At 40.7% G+C, this 19,043-nt stretch overlaps 1 protein-coding gene across 3 annotated transcripts in view; it reads right to left on the bottom strand.

Moving 5' to 3' along the window:
• Nucleotides 1-19,043, bottom strand: part of NTRK2 (neurotrophic receptor tyrosine kinase 2) — a 411,482-nt gene that overhangs the window by 152,232 nt on the left and 240,207 nt on the right. The window lies entirely within an intron of this gene.

Below are 19,043 nucleotides of genomic sequence, written 5' to 3'. Positions count from 1 at the left end.
AAAAGACTGAGGTTCGATCCCCAGATCAGGAAGATCCCCTGGAGAAAAGAATGGCTACCCACCCCAGTATTCCTGCCTGGAGAATTCCATGGACAGAGTAGCCTGGTGGGCTACAGTCCGTGGGGTCACAAAGAGTCAGACACAACTGAGCGACTGATACTTTTACACTTTCTTTCACAGTCATTTCCCACTAATACATCAGAGGTTGTGGCATTACCATAAAAAATGAATCTGTCTTACAAAGGGGGCTTTCAAAACCAGTTATGGATGTCATGGAAAGAATCAACAGTAGCAGATAGAAGCCCTTATCTCTGTCTGATCTATAGGCTTTCCTGTCTCTGGGTTTCCTTACAAGTCAAAAGGAGCACTGCACACAAGAGAACAGGTCAGGCTTTCTACCCACTGCAGGGCTAGGCTACAGTTGCCATGGTTACAAAGACAAGGACATCCCTAGTCTTCCCCTCCCAAGCCTTTTCAGTTGTCATTTAGTGCATCTTCTTCATATCCATGTGTGACAGGAGTGAAATTCATCACTGTGAGAAATGGGACCGAAGTGCCCCCAAGAAGTACTTAGGGGATGTGGATGAAGGGCTCGCTGCTGTGCCCCATCCTTCTGGGTCTGAAGGCACTGACTACACATGGGTAGCAGGCATTATTCTCAGCCTCACACTGTTTTTGTCCAGAGACAGGACTAGAGGACTAGCACCCAAGGGACTCCTGTGCCTGATCAGGTGAGTGACGGTGGTGACTGGTATTAGAGGCTCTGGAGCAGAAGTCAGAACCACAGCATAAACAATGTCACAGCAGTACCCATAGCATGGGGTCCCAGAGGGCATAGGGCCTCAGTTCAGTTCAGTTCAGTTCAGTCACTCAGTTGTGTCTGACTCTTTGAGACCCCATGGCTTCCCTGCTCATTATCAACTCCCAGAGCTTGCTCAAACTCATGTCCACTGAGTCAGTGATGCCATCCAACCATCTCATCCTCTGTCGTTCCCTTCTCCTCCTGCCTTCAGTCTTTCCCAGCATTAGGGTCTTTTCCAATGAGTCACTTCTTCACATCAGAGGGCCAAAGTATTGGAGCTTCAGCTTCAGCTTCAGCATCAGTCCTTCCAATGAATATTATGGACGATATCCTTTAGGGTTCACTGGTTTGATCTCCTGACATAGTGGTTAAGAACTCGGGAGGAGGCTCAGAAAGAGACCTCTGGAGGGCTAGTCTAGCTCTTCCATTGGCCAGGTGTCTATCCAGGAGAAGTCACAGCACCCCCTGAGGTTTGCTTGCCTCCTATGTGGGATGTGGATAATGGGGTTAATAATAGCAGCATCTCTTGCCTAGATCTGTGACCATGACTCCAGGAAGAGCCAGACAAGCAGCTCTAAAAAAGAAGGTGGCCCACACACTCCCATAGGATACCCATTTCTCCTGCTCCTAACTTTCAGCTACTGTCATGGAATTCACCAGGGCTTCTTGACTCTTCACCGACCCATGTCTTCTCACCTATCCTATGCTCCCCATCCTTCTCACCAGGAGCCACTCCTAGAGAAAGGCAGAAGAACAAGAGTTTTGCCACCTGAGACATCTTGATATGGGGGATTTGAGATATCTCATGATTAAATTTTAAAATGTATGGCAGGAGGTCATTTATGTAAAAGTGTAGTCAAAAGGAATGGGTTAAAAAGGGCATTAAAAAAATCAATTTCTTTTAAAAAAGCAGACCCTTCAAATGCACTTGTACTTGATCAGTTTCCTTTCAGAAATGTGTTAGAGGAACTAGATATGCCAGAATCCTATAGGACATGAAATCTTTTTAGAGACACACTACAGAGGTCTAATGTGAAATTACTTCTTTCTTTCCAATTTTGGGGGATTTCACAAGTAATCAGAATTGGGTTAGTTTGGGGGAAGGAAATATGTGCTTTCAGTTCCCATCACTGCAGGCTCCATCCATCCAACATCCTACTGAGCAGCAGTGGGTAAAGGAAACTTTAACCTTGTGTAAGAGGTAAGGAAAATCCCTACCCTTGTGGGGTTTACATTCTTGGCACAGTGCCTGTGGCATGGACACATGCAAGCACTCTCACCCTAACAACCAGATCATCCTGCTAGATCTAAAATGGTTCTATAAATTCTTTAACAAGTGGAGCCATGTATATAACTAAAGTTGTTACGTTCAGAAAAAAATGTTTAAAGCAACAAATCTTGCATTGTTTCACAGAAAACCTATCAACAGAACAACAACAAAACAAGACAGAGAGGGGCTCGCTCAAATGCGGGCAACCTAAGAATACTAGAAGTGCTGTTTAAACATTAACATAGGGACTTCCCTGGTGGTCCAGTGGTTAAGGCTTCACCTTCCAATGCAGGGGCTGTAGGTTCAATCCCTGATCAAAGAGCTAAGACCCCATTTGCCTCCAGCCAAAAACCAAAACATAAAACAGAAGCAAAATTATAATAAATTCAATAAAGACTTTAAAAAACTGGTCCACATCCAAAAAAAAACTTTAAAAAAAGAAAGAAATTAATATAGACAGAGAAAACAACCTTATGGAGACCAAAGGGGAAGGTGTGGGGGGGGGATAAATTAAGAGTTTGGGATTAACACATATATACTACTACATATAAAATAGGTAACTAATAGGGAACTACTGTACAGAACAGGGAACTATACTCAATATTTTTAAATAATCTATAAAGGGAAAAGAATCTGAAAAAGAACATACATAAAACTGAATCACTTTGCTGTACACAATATTGTAAATCAACTACACTTCAATGAAAAAAAATTTTAAAGAAATTAACATAGACTTCTGAAGGAGAACTATATATCACACTCTTTAAAACTCTTATTGGATGAGTTGAAGATCTCGGAGCACCACTCACCCTTTATTTTAGATAATAATTCTCCAAATGTACTGCAGCAAGCAAACAAGCCCCTTATTCAAACAAGCTTCTCCAGCAGGGAGATGGGAAAAGGGAGCAAAAGGAAACCTGGCAAAGATCAGCCTTCACAGGGCTCTGATCCTTCTCTGCAATAGTCTATCGATTGGCTCACACTCCCCAAAGATCTGAAACATTTTATAACCAAGACCATAATTGAATGCCATCAGGGGTTCATGGGGACTTCCTCTTTAACATTTAAAGAGGCGATAAGCTCTAGTTTAAAAGCCATAAACCTTACCAAGAAGCCAAGGCGGTCCCACAGATGGACCCTGCTCTTCTGAGCCCTGCTTCTTAATGGTGGCCGCAAATACCTGGCCACTGGCTCCAGAGACACACAGAGCAAGTTCCCCGTCCCCCTCTCTAGGGTTTGATAATCTGGCTGCCAAGACAGGACGACAAGCAGGAGAAGGCAAGGAGAGCTGCTTGGGAAGAATCATTTCCAGGGAAAAGCAATTTAAAAAGCCTTTCATCAAAAACTGCTGATGTGACAGGTAGTGGATCAGATGCGCTAGGAACCTCCCAACCTCTCCACTGCTAAACTCACATCCAGGCTTCAGAGAAAGGGGAAGTCTCTGTACCAACATCGTTGCTTAAACATTAGAGCTGGAAAGTTGCAGAATATGTCCTTAACATTTAAGACATTAAAAAAAGAGTTTAAAGTCCATGGAGCCTCTTTTCTTTCTTTTTATCTTACGGCCAATATACTGCACCTCTCTACCCTTCACCTCCTCCCCTGTCCTGAGTTTGCTAAGTTGTTCACATTGTTGCCCCAGGTTGTCTTAAGATCTAAGCATTGTGTTTTCCCCATCATTCTCGGTGGTTTAGTCTCTCAGTCGTGTCCGACTTTTTGTGACCCCATGGACGGTAGCCTGGCAGGCTCCTCTGTCCATGGGATTCTCCAGGCAAGAATACTAGAGTGAGTTGCCATTTTCTTCCCCAGGGGATCTTGCTGACCCAGGGATCAAACCCAAGTCTCTTGCATTGGCAGGCAGATTCTTTACCACTGAGTCACTTGGGAAGCCCATAGATCTGTATATTTTCCTGCAGTTTTATTGCATCCATGCCAAGTTGCAAATGCATTATCTTTTCTGATGCTTGTCCAATTTCCTTCTGTCTATTAAGCTTTGTCTGCAGCTAATTAGAGGAAAGGTTTATGAATTGTGTCCCAATCTTGTATGTTTTTTTAAAGTCATCATAGACAATATTATAGATGATTGATTGTATCTGTTGTTTTGAGATGCATATGGCACTTTATTAATTTGATGTCTGTCATCACTCATGTTTCCATGCATTTGTAGATTAGGCTTCATGGTAAAATTTTTGGAAAGGAATGGTTGCTTGGGTGATAATTTTACATGAACACCATATTTCCAGACTGGAAAACTTAAGGAAGCTTCTTGATCTCAGCCAGCCTTAAGCAAGGTATGCTGAAGTTCAGATAGGGTATTTCAGTGGAGGTGGGGGTAGACAGGGAATCTTCCTATTACTTGCTGACTGATCCATGTAATGAGATAGAACAGAAAGTTGGGACAACTAAACTGCAATAATACCCTTAAAATTGCTCAGTTTGCCTTAGTTCAGTAAGCAATGACCCATTAAAGTACAAAGCTAAATAAAATCACCTGTTAGTAGAGATAAGCGTGATTGCTACTAGTCTGGTTATACAAACTGTGCCCCATTAAATTAAGCATGTGAGATCCAAAACAAAGAGAACCAGCTCACAGTGGGCATGTGTTCAAGGCACTGGAGCAGCAGCTCCCTTAGTGTAATGTGGGTGTACACTGCAATCTATTAAAACTTCTTGGAGTTTGGGGTCTGACTAGTGCATATGATTTCCAGACACCTGTAAGACTTCTCATTTATCCGAATAACAATGAACATCCTCACTTGGGAACCTACTTGCTGCACAGCCTGGCCCTCAGGACTTCATAGCCTAATGATATCTCCTTGCAGCACTCGGTTGGAGGGGCCTCCTGGGGTGAACTTCATCTGGGTTGCCCTTTCTTTGTTACTGTATGTACCTCATTTATCTTGGAAAGTAGAGGGACCTGTTTCTTGTCATTGAAAGAGCCCTGTGGATTTGGAAAAGCCTCAAAGATAACATCAGCTCCCCATACAGCTCCTTTCCCTACACTGGAGGCAGAGCCTACAGCGTCTTGCCTGGTTGGCCAAGAATCTTCACCCTGCTAAGAAGATACACATCGTTCTCCCCCTGGATTGCTCTGCATGCTTTGAAGCAAACTCCTTCTTCCTTCATCTCATGGAACGGTCAGAATAAAGCCAATAAGGCAGGTCTGATTCATAGACACAAAGGCAGACCCCTAATAAACACAGCCAGGCCTGGAGTTCATGCAGTCTGTATGTGCGTCCCCAGCCCTCTGATGGCTGCCACATGCCCACCTGCACGTCCTCATCCACTTGGTCATCAATAAGCTGCTGCTGCTGCTGCAGGCTTGAAGGGGCCAAAATCAGCACACAGCGTCAACTGCCCACAAATTGCTGAACAGCCAAGGATGACTCCCTGCTTCTCTATGAGGCAGCAAACGGAGCCATAGCTCTCAGAGCACAAAGAATTACACTTTCACAATTTAAGATTTTTTAAGTATTAGATAAAGAAGCCCACTTCTCATCTAGAAGACATGCTGTATAGTTTCATTAATAAAAGTCTCTAAAATAGGCAAAATGAATCTAAGGCTTAAAAAATCAGAACAATGATTGTTTCTGATGAGGGGGTGGAGGGGATTGACTGGCAAGACACAGAAGGAACCTTTAATGGGGTGATAGTAATGCTCTGGGTCCTGATGGGGGTTTGGTTACTCAGGAGTAGGCATTTGTCAAAGCTCATTGAATAGTACATTTAGGACTAGGGTAATTCATTACATAAAAGTTTCATCTCAAAGAAATTAGGAGAGAAAGAAAGAAGGAGAAAGAGAAAGAGAAGAAAGAACAGATGGATGGAAGGAATAAAGGAAAGGAGAGAGGGAAGAAAGGAGGGAGAGAAAAAGAGAGACAAACCATAAGTAAATATTGAACTCTAACTTTTGTTTGTTGATGTGTTTAGGGTTGAGGTGTCCTGTTGTCTGCAGCTTACCTTGAAATGCTTCTAAAAATGCATGGATAGATGATAAAGAGGTCTTCATTGGAGAATCCAAATGGGTTTATGGATGCTCACTGAACCATTCTTGAACCTTTTTGGTAATAAAATACAGGTAACGGGAGGAAGAAATCCAATTCTACTCTTTAGAAGTCAAGTTTCAGAGTTGGTAACTTGGGGGATATGGCAAGGGAGTCTCTCACCCAGAAAGAAGGCCAAGACATGAGAGGCAGGGCTATGGCAAACAATGGCGGTGCACACAGCTCTTCCTGTACATTGCATGGATTCTGTTGCTCGCGGCCTCTCTCTCTCTCTCAGCTCTGCAGGACTGTAATATACAATTCTGCTTGGCAGCAGAGCTCAGATAACTTAAACAAGAAAAACGTCCTTTGGATAATTTGCAGACTTTGACCTGAAATAAGGGCAGATACATTTAGATATATGATTTGTTTTCTGGCTGCTGTGCTATTTCAAAGTATCCGTGTTACTGCTTGTGATGGAAAACGCCCCCACCATCAGGGAAATGAATCAGACTGGGTTACTAAAACCTTACCCTTCAGCTCTCCTGCCTAATATCCATCTTACTATCATATTGACCTAAGTTCACCTCTTTAAAAAAATTCTTTTAGTGTGATACATGCTGTAAAGAATTTTCTTTTTTTTAAGCAGACTATATTGGCTAGCCAAACAAGTTAAGTTACCTCCCTGGACACCTTAACAAAACAGAGTCCTTTTAAAATTTCTATAAATTCTAATTTATAACTCTCAATTCTAAGGGCTAAAGAATGAAAACAAAGATATGAACATCAATAAAAATGACTGGTATTTGCTTTGGGATTCAGTCCTAGATAAGTGAGATAAATACATGAACCAACCATCTAGTGCCTCCTAGATGTATCCCACTTTCCTCCCAGATTAGCCCTTCTACTAAGTTCTAAGACCCAACCAGACAGACAGCTGAGAAAGGAAGAAAAACCTGGAACTTGCTTTTCTAAGTGGCATGTCCATGGTAGTGTGTCAAGGTTAAATAAAATCAGAGTAAATATTACCGTAACTCCCATAAGAGTTCATTTACTTGACTATCCAGGGAATATATTTTTACACTAAAATATAACACATATATTCTGGGACAGTATGCAGAATTCCCATATTGTAGTAGACTGTTACTTTGGTGGCCTCAAAACACTGTGACTCCTTATTGTCCTGTTCTTGTGTGAGCTCCTGGCTCTGAATCCAGACCTGGCTTTGAATCTAGGATCTGATTTAACCAACAGAGTGTAGCGAAAGCAAGACTGTGCTGGTCCTAGACCTGAACACTTAAGGCCTTTCAGCTTTCAACACTGTGCTTTAAAAAAAAAAAAAAAGTTTGACTACCTTGACTGTTTCATGCTGTGAGAAAGCACAAGCATCCATGTGTAGAAGTCCACGTGGAGGGGAACTGAGTGTCCTGACTGATAATCCTAGCTGAATTCCCAGCCAGCTATCACACAACTTGCTGCTGAGTGCAATAGACCATTTTGGACCTTCTTTAAGTCCAAGCCAATACTGTATGAAGTAGAAAACCTCCTGGTCAACCCACAGAACTGTGAGAATTAATCCATTGTTCTTGTTTTAAGCTGATAAATTTGGGGGCAGTTTGTTACTCAGAATTAGATAACCAAAGCTTATGTTTAAAAATGAAATTTGTGATTTCAATGAAATGTTAGAATTCAAAAAGGCATCTTACTTAGAATTATCCCCTGAGACATCTACTAGTGAAGGTAGTTCAGTGAAGATGATCAAGAAGCATTTCCGTAAAATGCAATTCACGAAAAGGTGATCCCCTAGATTCAGGTGTATTTCCTAGTTATTATATGATCAAGAGGAACCTAATGTCCAATGCCTTTGGTAAATGATCAGAGATAAGCATTTTGTAATCCTGCCTGTTCATACCAAGGTGATTGCTAGTGGGATCATTTCAAGACATTATGAAGTAGGAACCTCATTTATATTAGGCGCTGTCTCCTACTAAGTTGCTTCAGTTGTATCCGACTCTGTGTGACCCCATAGACGACAGCCCACCAGGCTCCCCCGTCTCTGGGATTCTCAAGGCAAGAACACTGGAGTGGGTTGCCATTTCCTTCTCCAATGCATGAAAGTGAAAAGTGAAAGTGAAGTAGCTCAGTTGTGTCCGACTCCTAGTGACCGCATGGACCACAGCCCACCAGGCTCCTCCATCCATGGGATTTGCCAGGCAAGAGTACTGGAGTGGGGTGCCGTTGCCTTCTCCAGTTCATCTCCACTCTCTCCTAGTTCTCTTATTATTCCTCCCTCAAATTACTGCTTTTCTAACTAAGAGCCTCTAGCCATATGGCCAGTTGCAACTAATCCTAGACTGGGAGAAAAGATCAGGAAAGTCTGGTCTATGTCTGTTATATCCAGGATAAAGAACCTAAAGCTACGGCTAAGAAAGGGACTCTCACTCCACCAGTGCATCAAATGGCCCCTTCATAGCAAGACCCTTAACACCTCCCAGCCACATTAAATCTCTGAATTAACATAAAGAAGCCCTTGCCCAGGTCAGGACCCATCACATGAGGACAGTAGGGGTCATAGTCATTAGCATCTATCAGTCACACCCTTGGACCCTATGCAGAGCACATGGTCAGAGCCTGAGCAATGGGAACCTGAAGTGACCCAAATTGAGGAAGAAAAGAATGGGAGACACAGGAGAACCTCTATTGACCACAGTGAGCCATGCATTAATGCACTGCAAATCAGTGAAGGTGATTTGGTGAACCAGAGCAGGTGGATATTATCTACATTTTGTGCATACTGCGATAATGTTGACAAAGTACTTAGAATAGTAGCTGGCTCTGAATAAATACCCCAAGGCAGTAGCCATGAGTATTTTTTATTGTGTAGTTAATACCATTTTACAGAGTGGAAACTGAGGCTTATTATGGTTATGTGACGTGACCAAGGTCACACAAGAGCAACTGTGTGGGGCCAGGATTAAAGCCTCAATCTGCCTGATGCCACTATCTGCATACTAGGAATAAGGATGGTGTTGTAAGGACAGTTGTTTCCTCTGGGCAATGGCTGAAAAAGTGACACCTTTAGACTATGCCCCAATGATATGTTAAAGTTACGTAGAAATTCAAAATACAATAATTTTGGGGGTTGAGATGGGAATACCAGACCTGCCTCTTGAGAAACCTGTATGCAGGTCAGGAAGCAACAGTTTGAACTGGACATGGAACAACGACTGGTTCCAAATAGAAAAAGGAGTATGTCAAGGCTGTATATTGTCACCGTGCTTATTTAACTTCTATGCAGAGTACATCATGAGAAACGCCGGGCTGGAAGAAGCACAAGTTGGAATCAAGATTGCCGGGAGAAATCTCAATAACCTCAGATATGCAGATGACACCACCCTTATGGCAGAAAGTGAAGAGGAACTAAAGAGCCTCTTGATGAAAGTGAAAGAGGAGAGTGAAAAGTTGGCTTAAAGCTCAACATGCAGAAAACGAAGATCATGGCATCTGGTCCCATCACTTATGGGAAATAGATGGGGAAACAGTGGAAACAGTGTCAGACTTTATTTTGGGGGGCTCCAAAATCACTGCAGATGGTGACTGCAGCCATGAAATTAAAAGACGCTTACTCCTTGGAAGGAAAGTTATGACCAACCTAGATAGCATATTCAAAAGCAGAGACATTACTTTGCCAACAAAGGTCCGTCTAGTCAAGGCTATGGTTTTTCCAGTAGTCATGTATGGGTGTGAGAGTTGGACTGTGAAGAAAGCTGAGCACCGAAGAATTGATGCTTTTGAACTGTGGTGTTGGAGAAGACTCTTGAGAGTCCCTTGGACTGCAAGGAGATCCAACCAGTCCATCCTAAAGATCAGTCCTGGGTGTTCATTGGAAGGACTGATGCTAAAGCTGAAACTCCAGTGCTTTAGCCACCTCATGCAAAGAGCTGACTCATTGGAGAAGACTCTGATGCTGGGAGGGATTGGGGGCAGGAGGAGAAGGGGACAATAGAGGATGAGATGGCTGGATGGCATCACTGACTCGAGGGACATGGGTTTGATTGGTGATGGAGTTGGTGATGGACAGGGAGGCCTGGTGTGCTGCAATTCATGGGGTTGCGAAGAGTCGGACATGACTGAGCAACTAAACTGAACTATTAAAAGCATTGAGGATATTTTAGAATGACATGAAGGGAAAATTTTTTTTAAAGATATATTTTTAAAAAGTCATTACTTTCAGTGATTACAAATGAAGAAAGTTCATCCATGAGGCAATTAACTAACAGATAAAGGCTGAGCTTTGCAAGGATTTCAACCAAAGCAGATTTTGTAACCCGTGATTTGTCCTGATAATAGACCCAATCTTCTACTATTATGGTTGGACCTCTGGGGTCAGGTCAATTTCACAGTGCCTGACACTCTGTGGACCAAGCCCCACCCCTTAGGAATTTCCCTCAGGTCAGTGCCCAGGTGCTTGGTGATGAGTGGTGGAGACAGAAGTCTTCAGGTGCTCTGAGGTGGGAGAAGTTGGGTTTTCATCTTTTCTCTGCCACTTTCTCCTGAGACCTCAAGTCTTACTTAAACTCTCCAAGTCTCATTCTTCTTATCCATAAGAAATTGCCTGAATGTGAACTTTATCTGAGATAATGTATGTGGAAACAGTTCATGGTAAGTCTCAAAAAATTTCCTTTCCTCACCCCTTTCCAGAACTGGTTAAGTCCCTCTCTAACATCTAAACCCAAGAATAACATTTTCTTCTTCTTTCTTTGCCCTGGCTGACCTTAGTTTGCCTTGTTAACTACTTGGAAATTAATGAGGCAGAATTTATTTTGTTTTCTGTTCTACTCTGTGGTTTGTCAAGAAGCCACGTACCTTAAAAAATGGGTTTTGTCACTTCTTGTAAAATTAATTTGAATCTTAAGCAAATAGGACACAAAATAAGATCATGTGTCCTTCTTTTTCCCCATTATATCAAGAAAATAATTTGCAATCTCCAGTAAAACTAATAAATAATCTTTCCCTTAAGGAAAAAAAAGTATAAACTCAGTCCTTTTGTCTAATCCCAATGTAAGAGATTTTTCTACTGGGGGTCCAAGCCAGAAAGCTGAAATCTAGATAACAAAGCAAAGCTAAAATGGACATTGCTATCTTGCTGGAGATGGTTACCTAACATCCTAAGAGGCAGTGACTATCAACAGCCAGAAAGAGAAACAGCATCTGGGGCCACATACAGGATTCCAGCTTTTACATCACTGATGTATTTGGTCTGGCCATGAAAAGAATGCTCAGAATAGCCTACAGTCAAGATGCAGGGAGGCTGCCATTTTTGTTTTTGGATATCAAATCATTTTCTTCCTGAACCTCAAATAATTTGACTCCAAGGCTTTACCAGCTGTCATTAAAGATGCTAGAGTATCATTTTTTAATTCCTTTGGCAGCAGGAAAACAGCTCCTCAAGGAGAGGGGGCACTTAATTTCGTGCTAGTCACTTGATGATGAATAGGTCTCTAGGTCTTTGGCAGCTGTTGGCCAGATTCTCACCACCAGGGGAGGATGCAGGATGATGGGAGATAAGCTCAAGTCAATCCTTAAAAATTCCTTTGCCTTGAAAGCTCACTTAGGGAAAGTGCCTGGCTTAAGGGGATGAGAAGAAAAAAGCAACACACACATTTGGTTACAAAATACCAGTTTTGGCCTTTGCAAGAACCTCTTCCATTTCCTGAAATATGATCCATTTTCCTAAAATAAAATGTGTGAAGAAATGACATAAGTCATTGATTCCCTCCGCCCCGCCCCCACCCCCGCCGCTTCAATGAACCACATACCTTCCGCCCAAGCAAAATTTATTCTCAGGAAGAGCGTCCAAACCCACGCAGAATCTTAATCTTTTGTTCAAACCCCACATACGTTTTACCCTCAGTAAGTTTAGGCAGAAACTGATAGCTAATGCTTTTCATTAAGCCAGTCAAGAAAAATTGCTTACCAGGTTTTACTCCTTCATCAGCCTAACTAATTACACCCATTCACTGTTCCTTTCAGACAGAGATTTCAAATTCCAACTCTCAAAGACTCACACCACCCAAGAGACATCTGCTTCCTGGCTCACTCTGTCTCCTTTTTATATTACGCAGTGAAAAATACTCAGTGGCCCAGAAAGTGCCAATTAAGCAAAACCTGGAAGCGAGAACTTCCAGGTTTCAAGCTGGTGAAGGATCAGGTCAAGGAGAAGGTGTTGAGATAAAGGTCATGGGAGATGGTGAGATGAAAGACAGATTGGAATCTTCTCAGTCAACACACTCAGGGAAAAGCATCGGCCTCCAGATTCCAGTGACCAGCCTCAGATACTTCTGCATGGTGACGAAATGGCCGTAATGTGCACATGTTACTGAGGCAAAGTTGGCCTGAAACACTCTGAGGCTCAAGGATGACAAAAGCATGAGGTTTGAGTGATAATAACTAAGGCTGAACTTGAACGCCAAGCCTAGATAGTTTTTAGGTACCAATTCCATTTCTCCAAACCATTAAACGTGGGATATTTTGGAGATTAGGGGCCCAACAGCTCCACAAGCTTGGGAAGCAACTTCCCATTCACAGTCCAAACTAAGATCCCATGGATCCCCTAAGTCCAAACTAGCGGAGGGAAGGAATAGAAGTTTGGGATTAGCAGAAGCAAACTATTATATATAGGATGAATAAACAACAAGGTCCTACTGTATAGCACAGGGAGCTATATTCAATATCCTGTGACAAACCATAATAGAAAAGAATATGAAAAAGAATATATATATATATATATACACACACACATATGTAACTGAGTCACTTTGTTGTACAGAAGAAATTAACACAACATTGTAAATCAACTAGACTTCAATAAAACTTTTTTAGAAAATAAAAAATATAGAAAAGCTTAAAAACAAGAAAATATGAGGATACAACTTCAACCTTATAAGGTATAACCTTAACTTTCTCTCTAAGTAAAGTTCTTTGTTTGGGAACTGCGTTAAATGAGTCCACACCAAATTCTTCATAGTAGTCACAAAGATCTACAAAATCATACAGTGTTGAGCTAAAGAATGAAAATCCATTTCCCATGTGCAGTGTATTCTGAGTTCTTTGAAGATGTGATCTTTCTGGCTAAATAATCTATTGGTAGAAACAATGTAAAGAAGCAGAGCATCTTCAGAATCGCTGTTGGAAAACTATTTTGAACACTGGGTTTACAAAACCTGATAGGAAACAGGTCCTCCTGATGCCTCTTTCTTCTAAAGCTGCCCAAGCTGACTCTTGTTTATGCTTTCAGTTTAGGGCTTTCATAAGTGCATGACAGTGCTTCTCTAGATTATTAAAAGCAAATAAATAAATAACTTCTACTACAAGTTCATTTCACGTACTCAATTTATTACAGCACAAAGAACACCAGATGTGGTTCACATTTATATTGCATCTTTAATAATAAATATCTAGGGGTACTAAAATTGTGCATGTGTGATAGCCATACTTCACAAAGCTGTGTAATAGCTGGAGATCATATTTTGAGGGCCCAATCCCACGATTTAGAACTCGGTTCCTTTTCAGTGATTTGTCACTTGAATCTCATTTTTAAGGGATTATCAGAATACAGGTGTCTGGCCTTTCAGTTTTCAATTAGTGAAGGCAAATTTTAAAGGTTTAGTAATTTTTGATCAACAAGTCACAGATTTCTGAATCGAGTAGCTTGAACAGGCGACAATAATCATCTCTACTTCAGAGAGTTATAAAGTACTGGTTAGTCCAGGGGCACATCTCAGGCTAGCCAATGACCTATTTCTTTCCACTGTCTTTGGCTAAACTAGAAAGCAAGACAAGAGGCTTTTCCCATTAGTTTCCTTACCTCTCAACCACATCCAGGATATATTTTATGCACTGCATATTTAGCTTTGTGGCATTAGTTTTTCCATTTAATGTTTTGAGAAGGCACTTCGATTCTGAGAAATACAAATAGTAGTGTCGTTGCAAAATACCCTATTTACACTGAAATATAATAAATAAAGAAAATGTTTCAAATCACCCTTCCTGGCACTATCCACCATGTAATCGGTGTTAAGTATCTGTGATCAATTGTGCCTAACAAATTGCTCAAGCACCATAAGCATTATGAAAAGACCACAGTTTTATTAAACACTGGAAATTATATTTTTCCCAGTGGTTTTACTGTAAGATAATGAACTCCCTGTGAGTGGCGGCAGAGATGCAAATTCAATTTTGCACAAGACTCACAAATACCATGATATATTATGCTGATGGAGACACGGTCTCTGTCTAGACGAAATGAAAAAATTGCCTCGGATTCAGTAAATGTGTATAATTAAGAAAATATGAACAGCTAATCATCAATATTGCATGCGTGTTTGTATCTCCAATCTTGTTTTTTAATTTTAAATTCTAGTTGAAAGTTGAACCTCTTCTTCTGGGTTTCAGATTTCACTTTTCAAAGAGACTATTGATATTGATTAAGCCAGAAGGCACCCTAATCAGGCCCCAAAAATGTACTAACTTTTCCTTAAATTTTTCTTTCAACCAAGTGGCATGCCTGGGTTTTAATTTATAAGAGCAGGCTTTATTACACAAATAAGCAGACACTGTCTGGGGGGACAAAATTGAAGCAGCTCTGATAGTTTTATTAATTCATTTGATTTACTTCTGGTTTCCCTTACCCAATCTTATTTATGTCAAAGTAAGTTGAAGCAGAATTCATTATGTAGTGAAATCCAATTTGAACACTTTTTATTGGGACATGGTGATTCAATCATTTCTCTCCTTAAATCCCATTATCTCTTCTCACATTATTTTGTACAGATCAAATCACATAAGATGAAATTCCAAAAGAAACTTAAGAAGTTGTGGACAGGAATGAAATAATATCTGAATAATTCCTTATACTATGAATACTATTACACCACAGTTAACATTCTTATCACTTTTCATTCTAGTAGCATATTTTCACTGAAGAAAATTAACTGAGTTAGCAAACTTTCTTAAGTAAACTTTTGAAGCAATGTCAGTTTCTAATTGTTTTGATATAGGATTAATAGAAGTGCTGAATCTAATCTGACCCTGTTTGGGCACTTTGACATTTGGTTTATTATGTGTAGTAAAAAATTTGCCAAATTACTACCAAATCTTTTCCTCTTCAAAGAGCAGAGTTTAGGAATTCTCAAATTTTGGTAATTTTATAAAATGTTTGTGAAAAACTATTTATTTACCTGTGTCATTATGTCAGGTATATTGTTAGTATGTAGGGACTCCTCAAGTCATAAATGAATCTAGTTACCAAAGTCCATTTCCTTGTTAATTATTTAGAGTCATTTTCTCATGGAAACACTGAAGTTATACATAGAAGGACAAGACTGTCCCCTAAATGCCTTTTAAACACCTGTGCCACCATACCATACCTTCCAAATCACAGTTCCTTTGCTTTAACCAATCATGGGTAAAATTATTTCCATTTTTAGAGATCTGTAAAAGCTCTGTGCAGACCAGAGAGGGTAGCCAAATCCAGCAATTCAAATGAAAATGTTGCTTAACTTCTACTCCTAACAGAATCAGAGGGGAACTTAACTTGTTAGCCATGTCAGATGCCTGGTGAAGTACAGATGTATTTCCCCCCCAAAAACTACAGTCGGATTACAAGTACAACAATTATACATATGCATTCATGTGTTCCTTCAGTTATTCACCACATGTTCATTATGCAAAGTCCTGAACACTGTTTTAGGAGCTGGAGATGCCAAAGCACTTGTATATCCACTGAATAGCCTGTGGTTGAAAACTTACAAAATTGTCATTAAGTCTTTCCATCTGCAATTTGCAATATCACTCAGTGACTACTGCCACTCAATTCCTGGGTGAGACATGACTTCCTGAGTATACACATTAATCATCCAATATATGATTATACATGCTGAGCCTAATCTGAATTTGCAACCTCAGCACCTCCCTATACCACCCTATCCTAGAGTTTTCTTTATTAAATATTCCAGATAGTATTATTAGTCAGAGATTTGTTTCATTTCATTAGGAAACTTTTCCATATTGGCAAATGGGAGATACACATAAAATACACACAATGCTTATTCCAGGGTAAGCAAAAGACACATCAAATTATCTTTGGAAATATTTCAACTCTGCTTCTCTGAAGTCTCATGCTCTTTAGTCTCTCCAAGCCGCTCTTGGGCTGCACTTCCATAAATGCTAAAGGGCTGCCCAAGTTTTGAAGGTTTGTGCTGACATACACATGGAGGTTCAGGGGGCCTAGAAATCTCCAACAAACAATAGTTTGATTGTATCATTACTTGTTATGATGGCCTCTGAATGGCAATTGAATAATTCATACCCCAAACTCTGGTCTTTTCTAAGTTGTTTTTTTTTTTAATTTATTCATTTTTAATTGCAGTATAATTGCTTTACAATGCTACGTTATTTTCTTCTATGTTTTTTTTTAAGATAATTAGGAAAGTAAACAGTGGGTCCGAATGAATTTATTCATTTTGGCTCACCTCACCATTCTCATTCACCTGCAGTCGTCATGCACAGAAGAGTTGCTATGTGATGTTTTGGGGGAGCATGTGTTATTCTACCTAATAGGAGACAAATATGAGGTAATACACACAAGTCTGTGGGAGCAGATACACCCGTGATAAAGTAGATGCCATAAAATAACAGCTCCTCGATGTCCCCTGACCTTATTGAATGTCCTGATGAATGCTCTTCTCATGGAAAAAAATGCCACTCATCAAAGTGATTCATGGTTTTTAAAAAGACTCCTTAAAGGCTAAATATCTACAAGAATCTTGACCCCTTGCTAACAGGCAATTTGGAAACATGGATCTTTGCGTGGAAAATGGAAAAAAAAAAAGAGTCATAGAGGGTGAACCAGAAATGTGACTCATCTGCCCTACAAAATGCTCACACATGGCTGGCACTAAAATTGGCTGTCTGTAGAATGGTCATTGAGAAGGCAATATTCGCCTGTGTCCTCTTGGTCTTCCTGGAGCAGGGTAACCTGGGAAGATGTTGTGGGTGCTTTGACACTTGCAACATTGCTTTATAAAGCTCAGTAAATGTGTGCACTTCAACTGGCTCCTCGAACTCTCGGCACTCTGAAGTCTGTCTTTGGAGAAACAGATCTCAAGTTCACCTAGGAAAAGTGATGTGCTTATCTTGGAGGAATGAAGGTGTTCAAGAAAGAATCAAAGATCTATGATATATGATTCTTTTCCTAGGATTTTCTGAAATAAGACAAAAAAATGGCAAACTTTTTAGAGTGGGCTGGGCTATGGGAAGGCTTCCCTGGTGGTGCTAGTGGTAAAGAACCCTCTGCCAATGCAGGAGATGTAAAAGATGCGGGTTCAATCCCTGGGTCAGGAAGATTCCCTGGAGAAGGACATGGCAACCCACTCCAGTATTCTTGCCTGGAAAATCCTGTGGACAGAGGAGCCTGGTGGGCTACAGTCCATGGGGTTGCAGAGTTGGACATGACTGAAGCAACTTAGCATGCATGCATGCATAGACAGGGTTGGGGAAGTAGGATTTGACATGATTTTAACTAGCAAAAAATAAAAGTAAGGGTTTATTATTATTTATTTATTATTCATGAGTATTTAGTATTTCTGGTAATGACTCCATCAAGAAGACCTACCTGCTGCCCAGTGGGCTCTGCTAACCTTACATTAGAGACCAGGCCTGGGGTCAGTCTACCACTGGCTCCTTTCTCCTCTAACAATAAGCTCACTACCTGCCATCTGGCACTTCCCTGCCTGTGTGTTTGAAGGTTAATACACTCAGCTTACCTTGATCAGCTCACATGAAAGGGACAACACCAACAGTACAATTCTTCTTGCAGAGTTTGAAAACTGCTCTCCATTATTTTTGGAAAAGATCAGCAGGAACCCTCAGCTGGAAAGAGCCCCAGACTTAAAGGAGGCCAACTGGGGACTGAACAGAAACTCTCCCACATTAGGACTATAATGGGGGTTCATTATTTCCCCTCCTAGCCTCTCTGAGCCTCAGTTTTCTCATCTATTAAACAGAGTAATAATATCTATCCTGTGGCGCTGACAGGGATTCATTTGTTTTTTTATGTGAAAATGCAACTCGTAAGGCCTGGCACATAAAAGGCATTCAATATTGGTTGTTTTAGATAATCAAAAATGCACACATTACAAAGGGGGCTCATGGCATTAAGGAAAAGGCTGAGTGAAAACAGAGTATTTAAAATCTCAAAAGGTATATCTCGAATTTATCAAACTCATACTAAAATTCCAAATGTGGGGAAATGAAGCAATATCTACTATCTAAATTTCACTTTTATTTTAAAATTTTATCCAATTTTTTTCTAGATTAATTCTCAATTTTGCTAAGATCTCCTGACCCTCCTCTCCTTTCTGCCTTTTTAAAAGAATCTTTCTCATTCTGTCTTTTCTTTCTTTCTCTTTCCCTTTCTTTGTTTCTTTTCTCTTTCTCTCTCTTTGGCAGTCTTGTTCATTTTATCACTCTGAGTCACATATGAAAAAAAGTCCATCAGAAGATAAGAGTGCCTGTCTGTACAGATATTTCAGCAGACAGCACTGGATGGTTAGTGCTGGGGATGCTGAAGCTGGCTGATTCTGAGGAATGCATCTCCAGGGGCAGATGAGATGTGGTGAGGGAGAACAATTAGGTCAGGAATGCAGGAAAGAAGAGAAGCCTGAAAGCTAATCAGCCCAGCAGCTAATGTACACAAAATGGCATTTTGCAAAGACCAGAGGTTTATACAAGATCCCGGCCGGAAGGAATCTGAGTCTAGGGCTGAGTTAAAGTGAGCAGAGTGAGATTCTTGCCCTGTGCAAAAAATTTAAGGGAACACCCCAGATTCAGTCATTAACATGAATAATGTTTTTTATTCTCCATTATTTATTATCACTTTTTCATTGAGTTGATGTACAGTATCATATAAGTTTAGGTGTACAATAGT

This window comes from Bos taurus, chromosome 8 (genome assembly GCF_002263795.3).
Source record: "Bos taurus isolate L1 Dominette 01449 registration number 42190680 breed Hereford chromosome 8, ARS-UCD2.0, whole genome shotgun sequence".
Lineage (NCBI taxonomy): Eukaryota > Metazoa > Chordata > Mammalia > Artiodactyla > Bovidae > Bos > Bos taurus.
This window is presented reverse-complemented; position numbering and strand designations above follow the sequence as displayed.